At 41.1% G+C, this 17565-nt stretch overlaps 1 protein-coding gene and 1 long non-coding RNA gene across 12 annotated transcripts in view; one reads left to right on the top strand and one right to left on the bottom strand.

Moving 5' to 3' along the window:
- The window catches only part of ntm (neurotrimin), a 489818-nt gene that overhangs the window by 341143 nt on the left and 131110 nt on the right, over positions 1-17565 (top strand). The window lies entirely within an intron of this gene.
- LOC309715818 lies at positions 12370-17503 on the bottom strand. 2 transcript variants are annotated; one of them, XR_014279304.1, is made up of 4 exons: positions 16280-17503; positions 14509-14633; positions 12927-14419; positions 12370-12840 (listed from the first exon to the last, which is right to left on the bottom strand). It is a non-coding gene; the product is annotated as an uncharacterized lncRNA (long non-coding RNA). The 2 variants fall into 2 exon arrangements; XR_014279305.1 differs by having other exon boundaries at positions 12371-14419.

A 17565-nucleotide genomic window follows, 5' to 3' on the forward strand; every position in this document is an offset into this window, starting at 1 on the left:
CCGCCTGCATTCAGTCAGCCAGCCATTCAGTCTTTCAGTCAGTCCTTCAGTCATTCAGTCAGTCGTCCAGCCAGCCAGCCAGCCATTTCCTACCTCTGTTCTGTTTGTTCACTCCATCGACAATAAACACCAACCTTCACCTACCTACCTGTAAGTCCAGCGTTTGGGTCCTCCTTCTCTCATCCACGACACAAATCCTGACAAGTAGATCCTAGATCAAAGTAGGGAGGATGGGTATAGGGCACATTGGGGAGAGTGTAAATTTTTAAATTTACACGGCTGCTATTTATTTTGTTGTTAGTGCACTGTATTTGATTTCACGTGCGTACATGCTAGGCACTGTGTAATTTCATAATTACATGATGGGACAGTTGAAATCTATTTTAAAGAAGCGAGAGAACTGCTGTTTTGGTCCGTGTAAGTATTTTTAATGTCTGTCTTTGTGTATGAGTCACATGTTTGTGTCCTGTTGTCTGTACTGACTATTGTTGTGAGGTGTATGTTGTAACTTACTTAGAGTTTAGGCATATGCAAATGCTTCACAATGTTAGTTAGTTCACCCTGACTCAATGCTTAGATAAAGTGGAAAAACACATTTCATTGGCTGGCTTTGTCATAGTGCTTTGTAGTAGTAGTAAATGCAGGACTAGACCTTTATTGCTAATACAGAAGAACACAGAAAGAGAAAATACTCAGGCATAGATGAAACTATGAAACACACAAGACGAGCGAACACACAGCATGAGGAAATATGATGCTGACATGTACTTAGCACTTAGTTCCTCCTATGCTGAGGGGCGCATCAGGCAGCTAACGATCTCCATCAATGTTGGTCAGCGGCGACTGCTTCGACTTTTACCAGGCGATGTTGACGGTTTATCATCCATAAACCATAAACGTAAATACAGCCATACTGGAGGGTTTTTGAGCATGAACATGCCAAATCATCTCTATTGGATTAAATATGAACTTTATTTGTTTATTTTGTTAGCCATTCAGTGGACATGCTGGTGTGTTTTGGATCATTGTCCTGCTGATCATTGTCCCAAGGGTTATGAACCAAGACATAAGGGTTATGGACATTCTTCATAATTCAGGATTTTCTGGTAGAGAGCAGGATTTATGGTTCCAACAACAACAGCAGCAGCTTTGTTTTTGTTCTTTGTATTACAACAAACAATCTCATAGTGTCTATATATAAAAAATGTGTGTATATATATATATATATATATATATATATATATATATATATATATATTAATATAATATATATATATATTAATATAATATATATATATATATATATATATATATATATATATATATATATATATATATATATATATATATATATATATATAGGAACTCAATGGGGATGTGGCGTACAACACTAGAGGCCAACTCCAAGCCCATAGCACAAGTCACCATCAAGTGCGGGATCTACCAAGGAGATGCTCTGTCCCCACTGCTGTTCTGCATAGGCCTGAACCCCCTCAGTGAGATCATTAACAAGACTGGCTACGGATACCGACTACGGAACGGAGCAGTTGTCAGCCACCTCCTGTACATGGATGACATCAAGCTGTATGCCAAGAGTGAACGAGACATCGATTCACTGATCCACACTACCAGGCTATACAGCAATGACATTGGAATGTCGTTCGGACTGGAGAAGTGTAGTCGGATGGTATCAAAGAGAGGGAAGGTAGTCAGAACTGAGGGGATTGAACTACCAGAAGGCAATATTGCAGACATAGAGGACAGTTACAAGTACCTGGGGATCCCGCAGGCAAATGGGAACCATGAAGAGGCCGCTAGAAAGGCTGCAACCACCAAGTACCTGCAGAGGGTCAGGCAAGTCCTGAGGAGTCAGCTGAATGGTAAGAACAAGATCCGGGCCATCAACACGTATGCCCTGCCCGTGATCAGGTACCCTGCTGGGGTAATAGGCTGGCCAAAGGAAGCCACTGACATAAAGACAAGAAAGCTCCTTACCATGCATGGAGCATTTCTTCAACAGATTTGATTCAACCATGAGACAGTCTACAACATCGGCTGCAGACTCACCCACCCCCACTGCTGCTGTTCCACCTCTGACACCTCAGACACTTCACACCTCCTCTATTCACCCTGCTCACTCCTCCCCACCCCCAACAACAGCATCCAATACACACTCAACACAAGGCTCCAGCCTGTCTCTCTCAACCACCCAGGTTAGGAGGGAACTGAGGAGGATTAATGGCAAGAAGGCAGCGGGCCCAGATGGCATCAGCTCGAGGGTCGTCAGGTCCTGCGCGGACCAACTGTGTGGGGTGATGGAGCACCTCTTCAACCTGAGCCTGAGGTTGGGAAGAGTCCCACAGCTCTGGAAAACCTCCTGTGTTGTACCAGTGCCAAAGACTTCACGCCCCAAGGACCTCAACAGCTACAGGCCGGTGGCTCTGACATCCCACCTGATGAAGACCCTGGAGCGGTTGGTCCTGGCTCAGCCTCGGCGCCTAACAAGCTCATCACTGGACCCACTTCAGTTTGCCTACCAGCCTGGCATTGGAGCGGATGATGCCGTCATTCACCTCCTGCATCGTTCCCTCTCTCACCTGGAGACCGCTGGGAGCACTGTGAGAATCATGTTCTTTGATTTCTCCAGTGCCTTCAACACCATTCTTCCCTCGGTTCTGAAGGACAAGCTGGTGAACTCTGGAGTGGACCATCACCTCACTACCTGGATCCTGGACTACCTCACCGACCGACCACAGTATGTGAGGACTCAGGGCTGTGTGTCGGACAGGGTCGTCTGCAGTACGGGGGCCCCACAGGGAACGGTTCTGGCTCCGTTCCTCTTCACCATCTACACTGCAGACTTCTCCCACAATTCCACCCAGTGCTTCCTGCAGAAGTTCTCTGATGACTCTGCAATAGTCGGCCTCATCACTGATGGGGACGACAAGGAGTACAGAGGACTGACTCAAGACTTTGTGGACTGGTGCCAGCTGAACTACCTCCAGATCAATGCCAGTAAAACCAAGGAGCTGGTGGTAGACTTCCGCAGGCACAAGCATTCTCCACTGCAACCACTGAACATCCAGGGTATGGACATTGAGGCTGTGGACAGCTACAGGTACCTTGGTGTTCATCTGAACAATAGACTGGACTGGACTCATAACTCAGATGCCCTCTACAGGAAAGGGCAGAGCAGGCTGTACCTGCTGCGGAGACTCAGGTCGTTTGGGGTGGAGGGCCCACTCCTGAAGACCTTCTATGACTCTGTGGTGGCTTCTGCTATCTTTTATGGTGTGGTCTGCTGGGGCAGCAGCATCTCTGCTGGGGACAGGAAGAGACTGAACAAGCTGATCCGAAGGGCCAGCTCTGTTCTAGGATGCCCTCTGGACCCAGTGGAGGTGGTGAGTGACAGGAGAATGGCGGCTAAGCTGTCATCCCTGTTGGACAACATCTCCCACCCCATGCAGCAGACTGTGACAGCACTGAGCAGCTCCTTCAGTGGGAGACTGCGGCACCCACGGTGTGGGACGGAGAGATTTCGCAGGTCTTTCCTCCCCACTGCTGTCAGACTCCACAACAAAGACTTTAACTGAACAAACACACACATCCACACATGTGCAATAACACTAAGTGCAATAATCTTTTCTGGCATCGTTGTATTTTTACTCAGTTGTATATAGCATTCGTATTCTATTTTTATCTTATTGTATATTTTTATTCTATTTTATTCTATTGTATATAGTATATTATTTTATTCTATTCTGTACAGCTGTGTACTGTATTTATTCTTATTGTATTCTAATTTTTGCGTCATAACTTTTGCACTGTCCACTTCCTGCTGTGACAAAACAAATTTCCCACGTGTGGGACTAATAAAGGTTATCTTATCTTATCTTATGGAGGGTTTCACCCCAAGTCCAGCACCCTGAGGCTGTACGCTAAGCGGAAGGAAGGGGGCCGGGGACTGGTGAGTGTCAGCACCACAGTCCAGGATGAGACAAGGAACATCCAAGAATACATTGGGAAGATGGCCCCAACTGACTGAGTGCTCAGTGAATACCTCAGGCAGCAGAAACCCAAGAAAGAGGAGGGAGACGAGGAACCATCATGGAAGGACAGGCCCCTGCACGGTATGTACCACCGGCAGATAGAGGAGGTGGCTGATATCCAGAAATCCTACCAGTGGCTGGACAAAGCTGGACTGAAAGACAGCACAGAGGCACTAATCATGGCAGCACAAGAACAAGCTCTGAGTACAAGATCCATAGAGGCTGGGGTCTATCACACCAGGCAAGACCCCAGGTGCAGGCTGTGTAAAGATGCCCCAGAGACAATCCAGCAGGGTGCAAGATGCTAGCAGGCAAGGCATACATGGAACGCCATAACCAAGTGGCCGGCATAGTGTACAGGAACATCTGTGCCGAGTATAACCTGGAAGTCCCGAGGTCAAAATGGGAGATGCCCCCAAGGGTGGTGGAGAATGACCGAGCTAAGATCCTGTGGGACTTCCAGATACAAATGGACAAAATGGTGGTGGCTAACCAACCGGACATAGTGGTGGTAGACAAACAGAAGCAGACGGCCGTAGTGATCGATGTAGCGGTTCCGGTCTTCCAGTGGCGGACTCCCTCAGACATCGGTGCATTGGTGGTTCTTTGTGTCCGGGGATGGGCGTCCAGGTACACACCGGCTCACTCCTTGGTGGCCGCTTATCGGGGCCTGGAGCCTGGGGCTCGCTCAGGCCATTTCGGAGGTGGGGTGCCCCCGGCCTCTCGGCCTGGGGCTCGGTCACTCAGGCACGGCTGGCTGCCGGCGGAGCTCACGGGCGCGTCACTGCAACTCCCCCTGGCTGCTGAGTGAGCCCTCATCTGGGACTCTCCTCAGCTCTTTGTGGGACAGTGGCGCGGCTGCTCCTCTGTTGGTCTTCCTTGGTCTCTTGTGTTCTTGGGGCCTCTGGATGTCTGGAGTTTTGATCTCCTCCATACCTGCTTCATGCCCTGGAGGACGGGGCTGTGGCGCCCCCCCCCCCCCCCCCACACACACACACACACACACCCTCTAGCAGATCATTACATGAAGGAACCTTTTAAAAAAACAAAACAAAACAAGCACGTCCATGCTCACAGGTGTACACACGGGTGATCACACCCACAAACTACACCCTTTTTGGCTCCTACCTCAAAGCACACTGTGTTCTGTTGATCTTATGTGCTGCACAATAATGTTTAATATTTAGTATTTACTGTCATATTCCCATATATCATTGTGATGTTGTTTATTCCATTACTCTTGTTCTCTTCTGCTTGTTTTCTTTTTTTCTTTCTCAGCAGGTGACCCAGGTGATTGATATATGCATTTTTTTTCTTTTCTTCTTCTTTTTTTTCTTTTTCTGCTCATTCTGTTGGTTTTTGGTTTTTGCCCTTCTCCCCCGTCCCTCTTCTCAGCTGTTTCTCTTTCCCTCTTTCTTTCTCCCCTTCTTTCCCCCAGTCAAGTCTGTCCCATGTTCAGTAAGTGAAAATAAAATAAACAATAAAAGGTGAATCAAATGGACCATTATGGCAAGGCTGGGATGGTCAATTTGGTAAAGTAAATCCGTTGGGCATCTTTCTTTGCCTTTAGACAACAATTCTGATGGCAAAAGAGCCAAACGGGACAGGCAAAAAAAAAAAAAGGAAAAAAAAAAAGAATAGGACTTTATTCTGTCCTTTCTTTAAGGCTCATTTACATACTTATAAACTGTTGGTAATATAAAATAGAGCATCGTCTTAAAAATAATCTCCAAAGTTACCCAAAGCCATCAGCGTAAAGCTTCAAAATAAAATGGAAGTTATTCCAGGAGGACAGAGCATTTTGATAACAAACTTTGGCCTACATTCACTGTTGTCCACCTGTTGATATTATTGGAAGAAAAAAAAAAAAGCAAGGATTTTGCATTTCCACTTTTAAATTTTTATATAACTTTAATGCACATAAAAAAACAGCTGCTTGTTTAAGTGAAAATACGTTGATTTTTTTTTTTTTTGCACGAATAAAGTTGTGGAGTTGTAAAGTAGTGTCAATTATGTCGTCAGTTTTATCGTTATGGCAAATTTTCAAATATATCTCGTGATAAATATTTTTGGTCATATCGCCCTGCTCTAGAAGCAATATTATATTTCTTTGAATACCACCTTATTTCACTTTATACAAAGGAGATACCACCCAGGCAGTAGTTTACCCCGATGACCTAAACCTGTTAGATGTGTGATTCTGTAGTGGGAGCAAAGATCCACTGTATTTAGCAGAGCGTAGCAAAGTTCACTTAACAGAAGAGCCTCACCTTGTTACACTAGTATAATCTCACCGATTTTTAAAGATCAACAGTGCTTTCTTTTCCATGTTAAAGAGAAAGAACTTGCATTGTTACTACACATTCTCTCCCTTTAAGAGAACTAGAACCCATCAGTTTTCAGTACCCCTGTTCATGTGATGAAGAATCCTTGGGCAGGACAATGAATGCTTCTGACGCTTAGAACCTGCATTGTATCTTTCTGTCATTATTGCATTAAAAAAAATCAAACTGCACAATATATTGGATAAAGCGCTATTTAAATGCAGCCATTTACCTTTTTAATATATTATTATGGGGTTAAAACAGTTGTTAAACTTCAAACTTCAATTCAATTCAAATACTATCTTATATCATATTATCTTAAACTGTATTTTTAATTTAATATACTAGTGTAATATTCTAGCAGAACAAAAAGACATGGAAAGCATTGTGCAGGTTGTTCCAATATAATCATCTTAAAAAGCACTGTGAAACACAGGTCTTCATATTTATAATTGTTTTGGTAATGCATGGGAGATGATGGAGCTGCTTGGTGTATGTCTTTGTTGACTGTTGTTATGCATTTACCAGTTTTGCATCCTGGGATGACTGCAAAGTGTGTCGTCAAGCCTGATCTGCAGTTTTATGAGCTGTCAATGTCTGTAGAGTTGAAGCATACCTCTGATGGCTGTACCTGTTTGTCAGTGTGGACATGTCTGTGTAAGAGAAAGCGACTTAGGAAGATTTCAAAGGAAGCTCCTTTGTTCCTTATGCTTTGATGAGAGCTTTTCTTAAATGCCATTTGTGATTGCTCTCAATCTGTCTGAGAAGCCACGATTTGTAATTTTTCCTAAAGACGGATTTGACATTTCTCTGGTACATTTTATGTCGACAGAAAGTTATTTTTTCTGGTACAGTTTATTTCATACCATACTTATCGTTTATAGTTATCAGAACCACTTACCATTGACATAATTTTAGATTAATTTAAATCATACAGAACCTATCTTGATACTTCATCCATTCATCCATTTTCTCCCGCTTGTCCAGGCTGGGTTGCTGGGGCAGGAGCCTAAGCACAGAAGCCCAGATCTCCCTCTCCCTAGCCTCCTCCAGCTTGTCTGGGGGGAACACCAAATGCCCAGACCACCTCAACTCGCTCCCTTCAATGTGGAGGCGTGGCGGCTCTACTCTAGCCTCTCTCGAAAGGAGGTCCTCGAAGTATTCCTTCCACTGTCTGACAATGTCCTCAGTCGAAGTCACCAGCGCTCCACCAGCACTATACACAGTGAAGGCAGAGCACTGCTTTCCCCTCCTGAGTTGCCTGACGATTTGCCAGAATCTCTTTGAGGCAGTCCAAAAGCCTTTTTCCATGGCCTCTCCAAATTCGTCACACATCCCAGTTTTTGCTTCAGCCACTGCCTTGAGCCACATTCCGCTTGGTTTGTTGGTACCTACAACACGTTCTCACTCCCAAAGCGGAACATCTTATGCTACGTGACAAATCGTCGGCATATTATGCTTCCGGGTACCCAACGTGTCACTACATTACGAGATCGGAAAAATTAGGAAACATGAGAACCGTTTGGAATGAATATACACATGTACATTCGTTTTCCTCAAATCACTTTGGAAAATGACTATCTAATGTCATTAAAATGCTAGTTAAGGTTCGGGAGCTTCATTCTACTGGATTTCATCCATGACCCAGCGCATCCATGACCTCAGGAATGCCTTGGGACTTGACAAATCGTCGGTATTTTACCACTTGGGAGTGAGAACAGTCTGGTACCTATCAGCTGCCTCTGAAGTGTTGCAGCCAAACCAAGCCTGACTCTTTCTTTAGCCTGGTGGCACCCTTCACCTCTGGTGTCCACCATTTGGTCCGGGGTTACCACCACGCCAGGCACTACAGCTCAGTGCAGCGGCTTTGGCAATGGAGCTGCTGAACATGGTCCATTCGGACTTAATGTCCCTATTCTCCCTCGGAATGCTGTTGAAGGTCTCCTGGAAGTGTGCGTTGAAGATTTAATGGACCGGGGCCTTTGTCAGGCATTCCAGCGCACTTTCCTATCACCTCATCCAACTCAGCACCAGGTGGTGATCAGTTGACAGCTCAGCCCCTCTCATTACCTGAGTCCCAGAACATATGGCTGCAGGTCTGGTTATACGATTACAAAATCAATCATTGACCAGTAACCTATTGCGTCCTGGTACCACATGCACTTATGGACAGCCTTATGGTGTCCCTCATGGTATTTGTTATGGACATACTGTGATTTGTACAGAAGTTCAACATAAATAGTTTTTAAAACATGTTCAAACTCCATTGGAGCATCAATGTACATGGATATTAGATAGCAAGCATTTCAATGTAGAATGTAGACATGCTTGAAGACACGTCGTATAAAAGTGCTATACAGTATAAGAATCGGGCCATTTATAGTAGGTAATCACACAGCTCTCTTTTGTACCAGCACCCCAATCGTATTTCGAATAATGTCCACTTTTAAGTGCACTATTAATTTTTTCCTCATTCGTAATGGATTCGATGAATTCTGTAGTCTAGAAGCACTGTCATTTGTTTTAACGACTGTGGCTCAGGGGGTTGGGAAGCGTATCTGTAACCGGAAGGTCGCCGGTTCGATCCCCGGGCTCTCTGTCCTGGTCGTTGTGTCCTTGGGCAAGACACTTCACCTACCGCCTACTGGTGTTGGCCAGAGGGGCCGATGGCGCGATATGGCAGCCTCACTTCTGTCAGTCTGCCCCAGGGCAGCTGTGGCTACAACCGTAGCTTGCCTCCACCAGTGTGTGAATGTGAGAGTGAATGAATAGTGGCATTGTAAAGCGCTTTGGGTGCCTTGAAAAGCGCTATATAAATCCAATCCATTATTATTATTATTATTATTATTATTATTATTATTATTATTAACTAAGAGACTGACAATGTCATAAAGGTATACTCAGCAAAACACCAATTAAATATATTGTTATTGTTATTGAAAATTGTCATTGAGTTAAGTTTAAATGACTCTTTACTCACAATTATTTTAAAACAATGCCATTAGTTTCACATTAGTTTTGTACCATGTCTCTGAAACCCAGCCTGTTCTGCTTTAGTGAGTTTGTAAAACCCCAGTGGTACATAACACTGAAACAGCCAGGGAGATAATCAAATAATTATAAGTGAGAAATGTTACACTTCGTTATGCTTCTCTTTGATAAATGCTCTGCTTGAGTTTATCCATGACAAATTACTTTATATCAGAGACTACACGTTGTTTCATGTATGCTTAGCTTTGATTAACACTGTGAAGGGAATGGTACATGAGTTTACAGTTTAAGTTCCTGCAGTCACGACTCAATATTTTGATTTGTACTTAGAAACCTGCACTTGGTAAAAATGGTCTTTTCTTAATAGTTTGTCCATATTTGACACCACTCACACAAAAAAGAACAACAAGGATAATTGTTTGTAAATGAAGTTTGGCCAACAAGAACAATTTAAGTTATACTGTTTCGATAAAAATGCTACCTTAAATATTCAGAATCAACTCAGAAAAGCTGAAATGATCATCTCACATTATACTTGATTATATATATTTGATGAAGAATAAAGTGTTTAGCATTGTAGTTTACTAATGCACATGCATGACTGTTAGTCAACATTCAGTCTAACATTTTTTAACATTAAACACCAACAGTACAAACATACATAAAAGTACTTTATGTATGTTATGCATAAGGATACTGTGAAATATAAATAAATAGTTCCTGTAATGAATTAATAAGAAAGTTCAAACAGACTTAAGTTTCTCTGGATAAGACAGTGGGGAGAATTTTAATATAAAGTATTTTTATTCATCTTTAGGCATGAAAAGATGAATATACATACTTAAGAAAAAAAATCATGATTGATGTTGTCATAATTCATGCATGACAGGGTTAAAGAACAATAATTACAATGAAACACATCATACATCTATAGTAACATCAGTGTCCAATGAAGTGGTTTATGTGCAAGTGTACCATCCACACTGACACAAATACAAGAAAACAGCCTTTGAATAGCTATCCACTGTAGTGACCACCATGCGTGAAATGGTTAATGTTCAAGACTGGCATCATTGCAACTAATCTGATTTAATCCCAGGAAGTTTCAGTTGTTAGTAATTCTGTGTATCCTGTTTATCAGGCATCGTGTTTCAAACATCATGTAGCAAGAATTTTGATTCTTTTGGCTTAATTGATTTTCAATATCAAATCATTCTTTAAAGCCTGCTCTAGAAATTCTGGAATAGCCTTGCATATCAGGTAGAGGTCATCTGGCAACAAGTATTCACCAGTTTAAAAAGCACGTTATCTCTATTCGTAAGCTTGAATGGCTTGAATGTGCATGTAGAGGGTAAACTAAATGTAATCTTTAATGCCCAAAAAGCTTGTTTTTTTCCTCTCATTGCTGATGTTCTTGAGTTTTTCCTTATCCAAGAGAGTCAAGAAAGAAAGACATACTGAGGGGTACACTTTAAAGTTATTTTGACATACAGTAGCCAGGCTTTCTTTCTGTTAGCTGACTGGGCAAATGCTAAAACTCCTGTCAGATATAACAGGTATCACAACACTTATCAACATTTTCTGTTAAGCCAGGCTTTCTGCTTCAGACTCTGGGCACAGTAACATGTCATATGACTCTTCCTCCATTTATAATGATTCCCGTGAGTTCTGCCTACAGATACTTTATCAGATGATGATGAAATAATGATAAATATCTACAATAAAATGTAACGGGACACAGTAACACTACTGGAATTTGAAAGAAGCTAATCTTGGGATTTAGTGCCCTCAATGATTAGTTATTTTACTGCTAAGAGCACTGCTACTACTGCACATTCACCCAATGTGTGTGTATATATATATATATATATATATATATATATATATATATATATATATATATATATATATATATATATATATATATGTATATGTTCTTCCTCTAGCTCCCCCCCCCATTTTTGCACATGTCGAGGAGCGTGTCAGGTTACATTTCACTGTGTGTTATACTTGTATAACTATGCATGTAACAAATAATGAACCTTGGACCTTGAACCTCCAAGTTCTGCTGTTTATATTTAGTGTGACTGCTGCACATTACATTTCTGAAATTTTAGAATGAGGAAATTTAACTATCAAAAGTTACTGTCCCATAGCATCATGAAGCAGACGTCAAAATTCCTTTAGTTTGTTGGCAATGTGAATTTTTTATTGATAGGCATTCTTGTTGTGTGTTCTGTGCAATAGTAGCTCCAATTTCATCAATGTAAAAGAGACATACCAGCAGATTAGAATTTTAAAAAAGTGTATAAATGAAAACATTCATTCATACATGCAAAAACAAGTAACAATGTGAATCATAGTTTGGAAGCTTTAATTAGCAGCTGGGATTTATATGTGTTTTAAGTAATCTATGGCTTAAAAAAAATTAAAAAAAACTATTTTTAGCAGAGAATCTCATTTCACATTTAAATAAGAAATTCCTTCTAAAGGACAAAACTTGATGCACTGACTTGCATCATGTGAGTGCAAGTCTGATTAGTTGGACCATTCTTAGAAGGGTAGCCCCTCAAGATTAAACACTGAAGACAATATTGGAATATGAAGGACATACAAATTTGATTAACATTTTAATTTCTTTGAAGTTCATAACAGTAATACACTGTGCAGCCCTGACTTGGTCACATAATTCACAGGCAGCAAGAAGTATCACCTGACAGAAATGCTAATAACAATACAGGGATGAGCTGCTCTTTTTGGTGCACAAATGTTGTAACCTTAGCCACAGTGATGATAAAAGTAAGAAGGTCATCTGGGCCTCAGTTTCCTGTCAGGTTCTCATTACCATATTTTATTGAAAGTAATACCTTTCGTTCTTTCAATTATACAGGGAAAAGATAGGATTTTTTCATTAACCTCCAGTCTCTCTTATATTGAGAAGATGCATTGGAGCAGTGACAAACAATGACTAAATTATCCCTGATAGCCATCCGGAACAATTTACACTAGCAGCTGCAAATGCTGTTTCTGTCAAGGCTCAGAGGCCCGTGGAGTGGAATGGACATGCGCAGAACCAAAGACCAGAGGCTTGAAGTGATTTGCAAAAACAAAAACTTTTATTTACAAGAATTCCTAACTTAGATACTCAAGACAAAAACAAGATTAAGCTTTGTGCAAAAGCGTGGTGTCTGTGAAGTGCGGGGCTTAGGCTAAGCATGGAACTGTCAGGTCACTAAACTGCTGAGGGCTGGAGTGGGGCAGGTGGAAACTGTGGCAGACCAGGGGCTGTGTTCACAGGCGGGGATAAGCTGGAGGTGGAGGTGAGGCGAGGTCCGGGCGAGTACTGAGTCCTATACGGGTGCGCAGGGAGGCAGGCAGGTGAGAATGGCAGTTTGCCCGAAAAGGATTAAGCAGTAGCTGACCGGAATCCAGAAGCGTGGCTATGGCAGGGTTTGGATGACGAATCCAGGTACCGACTAGGGGACAGGAAGAGAGAGGTAAGTAATGCACACTGAGAGATACACAGAAACATGAGGCTGTGAACTAACTGAGGTTAACAGACAATCTGGCGAAGACTCATTGTGTGTGCTGCTCCTAAATACTGCCAGAATAATTGCCTGTGGCTGAGGAACGGGGAGGGGCAAGAAGGGCTCCATCCAGAGGAGGAGAGCTGATGCTGTGGAAAGTTACTCAGACTCGCCCAGACCATGACAGTTTTGAGCTGCTGGTTATTACACTGCTTGATTGCTCCTGCCAGTTATTGCACTCTGACCATTTCTTTAGGATATCTGATTTAGAACCAAACACTCATGTAATATGGCCTGTGTGTCTTATCGTTGGTGATTAACAAATGAATATTTGTGATGCTTGCTCATAGGGGTTCTTCTGATTTTTGGGGTTTTCTCTGTTTTCTTTGTATTATTGTAGAGTCTTTACCTCCAAAAGTCTATTCTGTTCATCTGGACGTAGCGTTTTCAGTGGGAGAACTGCAGTGAACTGAAACTGACTTCTTCAGTTTCAGTTCACTGCAGGTTTCCCCAATCTTATAAACAGTACATTTGCATAATGACTGAAACTAGCACCACTGAAGGAACAATGGGCTGGGAGGTCATCATAATCATGCAAATTATCATGATCATTGATCAACAACCACTGACCAATGGCCATAAGTACCATTCACAGAGAGTTGGGGACTGGCTGCAATCACAGCATTTTAAGATGGCGAAAGATGTACCCTTAGGCCCCCTCCTTGATTGGTCTTTCCCTTTTCACGTAAAGGGCCTCCTTGACTCCACGCTCAAACCAGCATTCCTCCCTGTCCAGGATGAAAACTGAAAACGCTACGTCCAGGTGAACCGAATCAACTTTTGGAGATTTACTTACCTGGATGATTGAGCATGCATTAAGATATAGAGTTTTTACCTTACAATATAAAGCACCTTGAGGCAATTGTTGTTGTGATTTGGTGCCATGTAAATAAAAATAAACTAAATACGTTTTAATTTTGGTGTAATGAGTAGGTATAACATATAACAATGCTATAAAAAAGTGTCTGTGAAGGTTCTTAATTATCCAGGTCATCGTAGCCTAAGGAGGTTGGAAAGAAAAGCGTCTGGACTTCTTTAAGTCTCCTTGAAGACGTTTCACCTCTCATCTGAGAAGCTTCTTCAGTTCTAAGAGCAATTGGTATAAGTCCCAGAGTAAATCACATAATAGGGCGTGGGCTACCTTTCACAGTGGGTTCAACCGAAACCTTAGCCGATTGTTACCTAGACCCGTTTTCAGACCTTGGCTGAAATCTGGGACTCTCCTCCAATTGCTCTTAAAACTGAAGAGGCTTCTCTGATGAGAGGTGAAATGCCTCAAGGAAACTTAAAGAACTCCAGATGTTTGTTTTTCAAGCTCCTTAGACTATAGAAAAAAATATTTGCCGCCTTCCTCGTTTCTTATTTTTTTGCATATTTGTCACTATCAGATTAAGCCAAAAGATGGACCCAAGGAGCTGAAAAAATATAAAGGACAAGACTTGATTGTGGTGGATTTTCAGGACAAAATCTGAAATAGGAAAGAGACCAGAGTTAACTACACAAAATGACTGGAACTGAATGGAAAAAATAACTACAAAACTAATGTACTCACTGTACCGAAACAAAGCAGTAAGTTGAGGAGGGAGGTAAGTTGGAATGCATGATGGCAGTGAAAAGCGAGCTGTTTAGACAGTTCTTCTGAGAGTATGAACACAAATCCAGGAACAGGAAAAATCAGATGACTGAAAGAATCAAAAGGGAAAAAAACTCAGTTAGGAAAAGGAGCTTGGATGCAAAACAATACACCAGGGAGACCAAACATTGCATCAGAAGCTGAAGTAATGATCTGGTGAAGAACTGCCACATCGACCGCCTTATTAGTATGCTGCCTTAATGAGGAGGATCCAACACAGCTGACTGAACACCTCACCTGCAGTGGCTCCACCCCAAGTGTACCTACCAATAGAGAAAAGGAAAAAAACAAAAGGGCACACACCAAAAAACCCCAAAAACAAACACAGAGCCAGTTCCTGTCTCGTGTTTCAGATTATCAAGAAAAAATTGATAACTTGAGTCATTACAAAATAAATTATTTCATTGAGAAAAAAGCTAACCACACCTGTGAAAAAGCTGCTGTTTACAAAAAAAAAAGTACTGAATGAAGTACAAATAGCCTGAGAAAACAAGGCTATCACATTGCTCTCTTTCACACAACATGTAAGTGAGACTTATCTGTAACGGAACAATTTCAGCTTTTTTTTTTTTTTAAAATCTCAAGCCACAGAACATAAATATAAAGGGGAACTAAATTAGCTGTGGTTTTCTATAAATGATAAGAATACAGAGAAATGTTCTGCCAGGACTTTGCTGTTATTCCAAACACCATCTTATCTAACTCCTACTATTTGAAGTTATGTAATCCTTTATTTCAGAGCTTTGTTATGTCCATACTAATGCAGTGATACAGCCTTGCATGATAGACATAGTAATTTTTTTTATTTAGCTGTCTTCACTGAGCATCCAGTTTTAAACATTGCAATATTGTCAGCATAGACTTCTACCTACACACAAGTATATCTAGCTTTGTTCACAAAGCTAAAATTCCTAAATTTTCATGAACTTAAATACTACAGCACCTCAGCTTGGCGACTTAATCTGTGCAAAACGATCAACCAGAAAACAAAGTAAACCTTCAATTCCTCTTTCTTTTTAATGTTACATTCATAAGAAATGCACATGTGCCCCTGTTTGTTCAGAAACATCATAAAACTTTGCCTTGGTTGTAATTTTATACTTAATGTTTAACCCATAAATCCACACTCAGATGTTTAGCTGCTAAACCAAGCCAATCTAATCAAGAAATGAACAAATTAATTTGTTGTATAGATTTAAACAGTCAGCTTCCAATTTTCAGATTTCAAAAAGGAAAACCTGAAGTTGGATGATAGACTTTATTCAAATGTTTGGGAATTCCTTTCCTACAACAGTTAAAAAATTAAGTTAAACCTAACAACTAAGTGTAATGGCTTGTGGCTTATACAATACAGTATGACACAACAAATATCTTAATGTTATAAAGATTAATTTGAAATTAAAAATATACTACAGTAAAATAAAATGTCTATAAATTTGCTTCTTACATACTGGTTTAGTAATTCGTTCTGAAAGCTATGATTGATTGTTTTATTAGGATCACGGATAAAGTTAGCTTTAGCTATTCTTTCTGGGGTTTATACTAGAGATGGACCGATCCGATATTACGTATCGGTATCGGTCCGATACTGACCTAAATTACTGGATCGGATATCGGAGAAAAATAAAAAATGTAATCCGATCCATTAAATATCACGAAAGCACCTCACAAAACTTGCAACACGCCATAACTCACCTCAGAAGTTAGCACGTCGGAGCAGTATGCATCACGTGATAGAGCGGCTGTGGCATGCGGGACCTGTAGGTGGTCTGGATAGCATGTGGAGCTTCGCTAGCAACCCGGCATTTCATCTCCGACAAAGTTATCCCCGAGAGAAGTAAAGCAAGTGTGTAAGTCCATCTCTGAATGTTTGTAAAGCATTCCTGCGTTAAGCTTAACAAGCGACTGCCTCTCCTGCTGCTACTTCAATCATGAAACTGCTTAAATGATCAGCTGATCGGCTTTTCTGTCGCGAGTCCGTGTCTCTAGTTTGCTTTTGGCCCACTTTGCACCAGAAAGAGGAAACCAGCGGCTGAACAACAGCAGCACGTTTAAGCTTGATCAGCTGTTGTTAGAATGTATTTAATATTACTTTCTACTCGAGGATCTTTTTCTACATAGCTGACGCTGGTAACTGTGCAGGGGCGGATCTAGCAAAGTTTAGCCAGGGGGGCCGATAGGGCATTAACAGGGAAAAGGGGGCACAAAGACATACTTTTCTTTCTTATTCTCATTTAAAATGTCTAGCTTTTAATAAATAATTATCTGACACCCAAAGTTTTAATTTGATGTAAAATGAATAGAAGTCAATTACTGTATATAGTAACTATTACGTCTAATATATATACCCTAGTAAGCTATAGTACTTTTTCCTTTGGGAAGGTACCATCTGTGCAGTCTGCAATTTTGTTGAAGAAAGATGTTGAATCTATTTAATATTTCTTGAAAAATAATTGATTTCTGTGCATTTTTTTTCACACTGCATCAAATTAAGGTTGATTACGTCGATTAAGCATCATGAGGTGGAGCGTAAGGGGTGGTTCCCTATTTTTTATTTATTTATTTTTGTTGTTGCTGGGAGTTGGAACCCTATTAGTTAGGTTGCTTAATATTTATGCTAAGTACTCTTTAAAATACCAGAATAGGGAGGATGGTGCAGGTTTAAGTTTATTAGATTGATCAGTATTGCTGAACTATGAAATATTTTTTTTTGCATACAGGTATAACAGAATAGCTTTAGTGTAGTTGTTGTTTTAAACTTGAGTATGAACTTATACAAAATGCAGCAAGATATTTAAAAAACAGTTTTGTTGATTAAAAAACATTATATCGGATTCATATCGGTATCGGCAGATATCCAAATTTATGATATCGGTATCGGTATCGGACATAAAAAAGTGGTATCGTGCCATCTCTAGTTTATACATGAACATAAAATCAACATTCACAAAAACAAACCCTAAACAAGGGTCACACACATT

The sequence above is a fragment of the Aulonocara stuartgranti genome (assembly GCF_965226115.1).
Source record: "Aulonocara stuartgranti genome assembly, chromosome: 10".
Lineage (NCBI taxonomy): Eukaryota > Metazoa > Chordata > Actinopteri > Cichliformes > Cichlidae > Aulonocara > Aulonocara stuartgranti.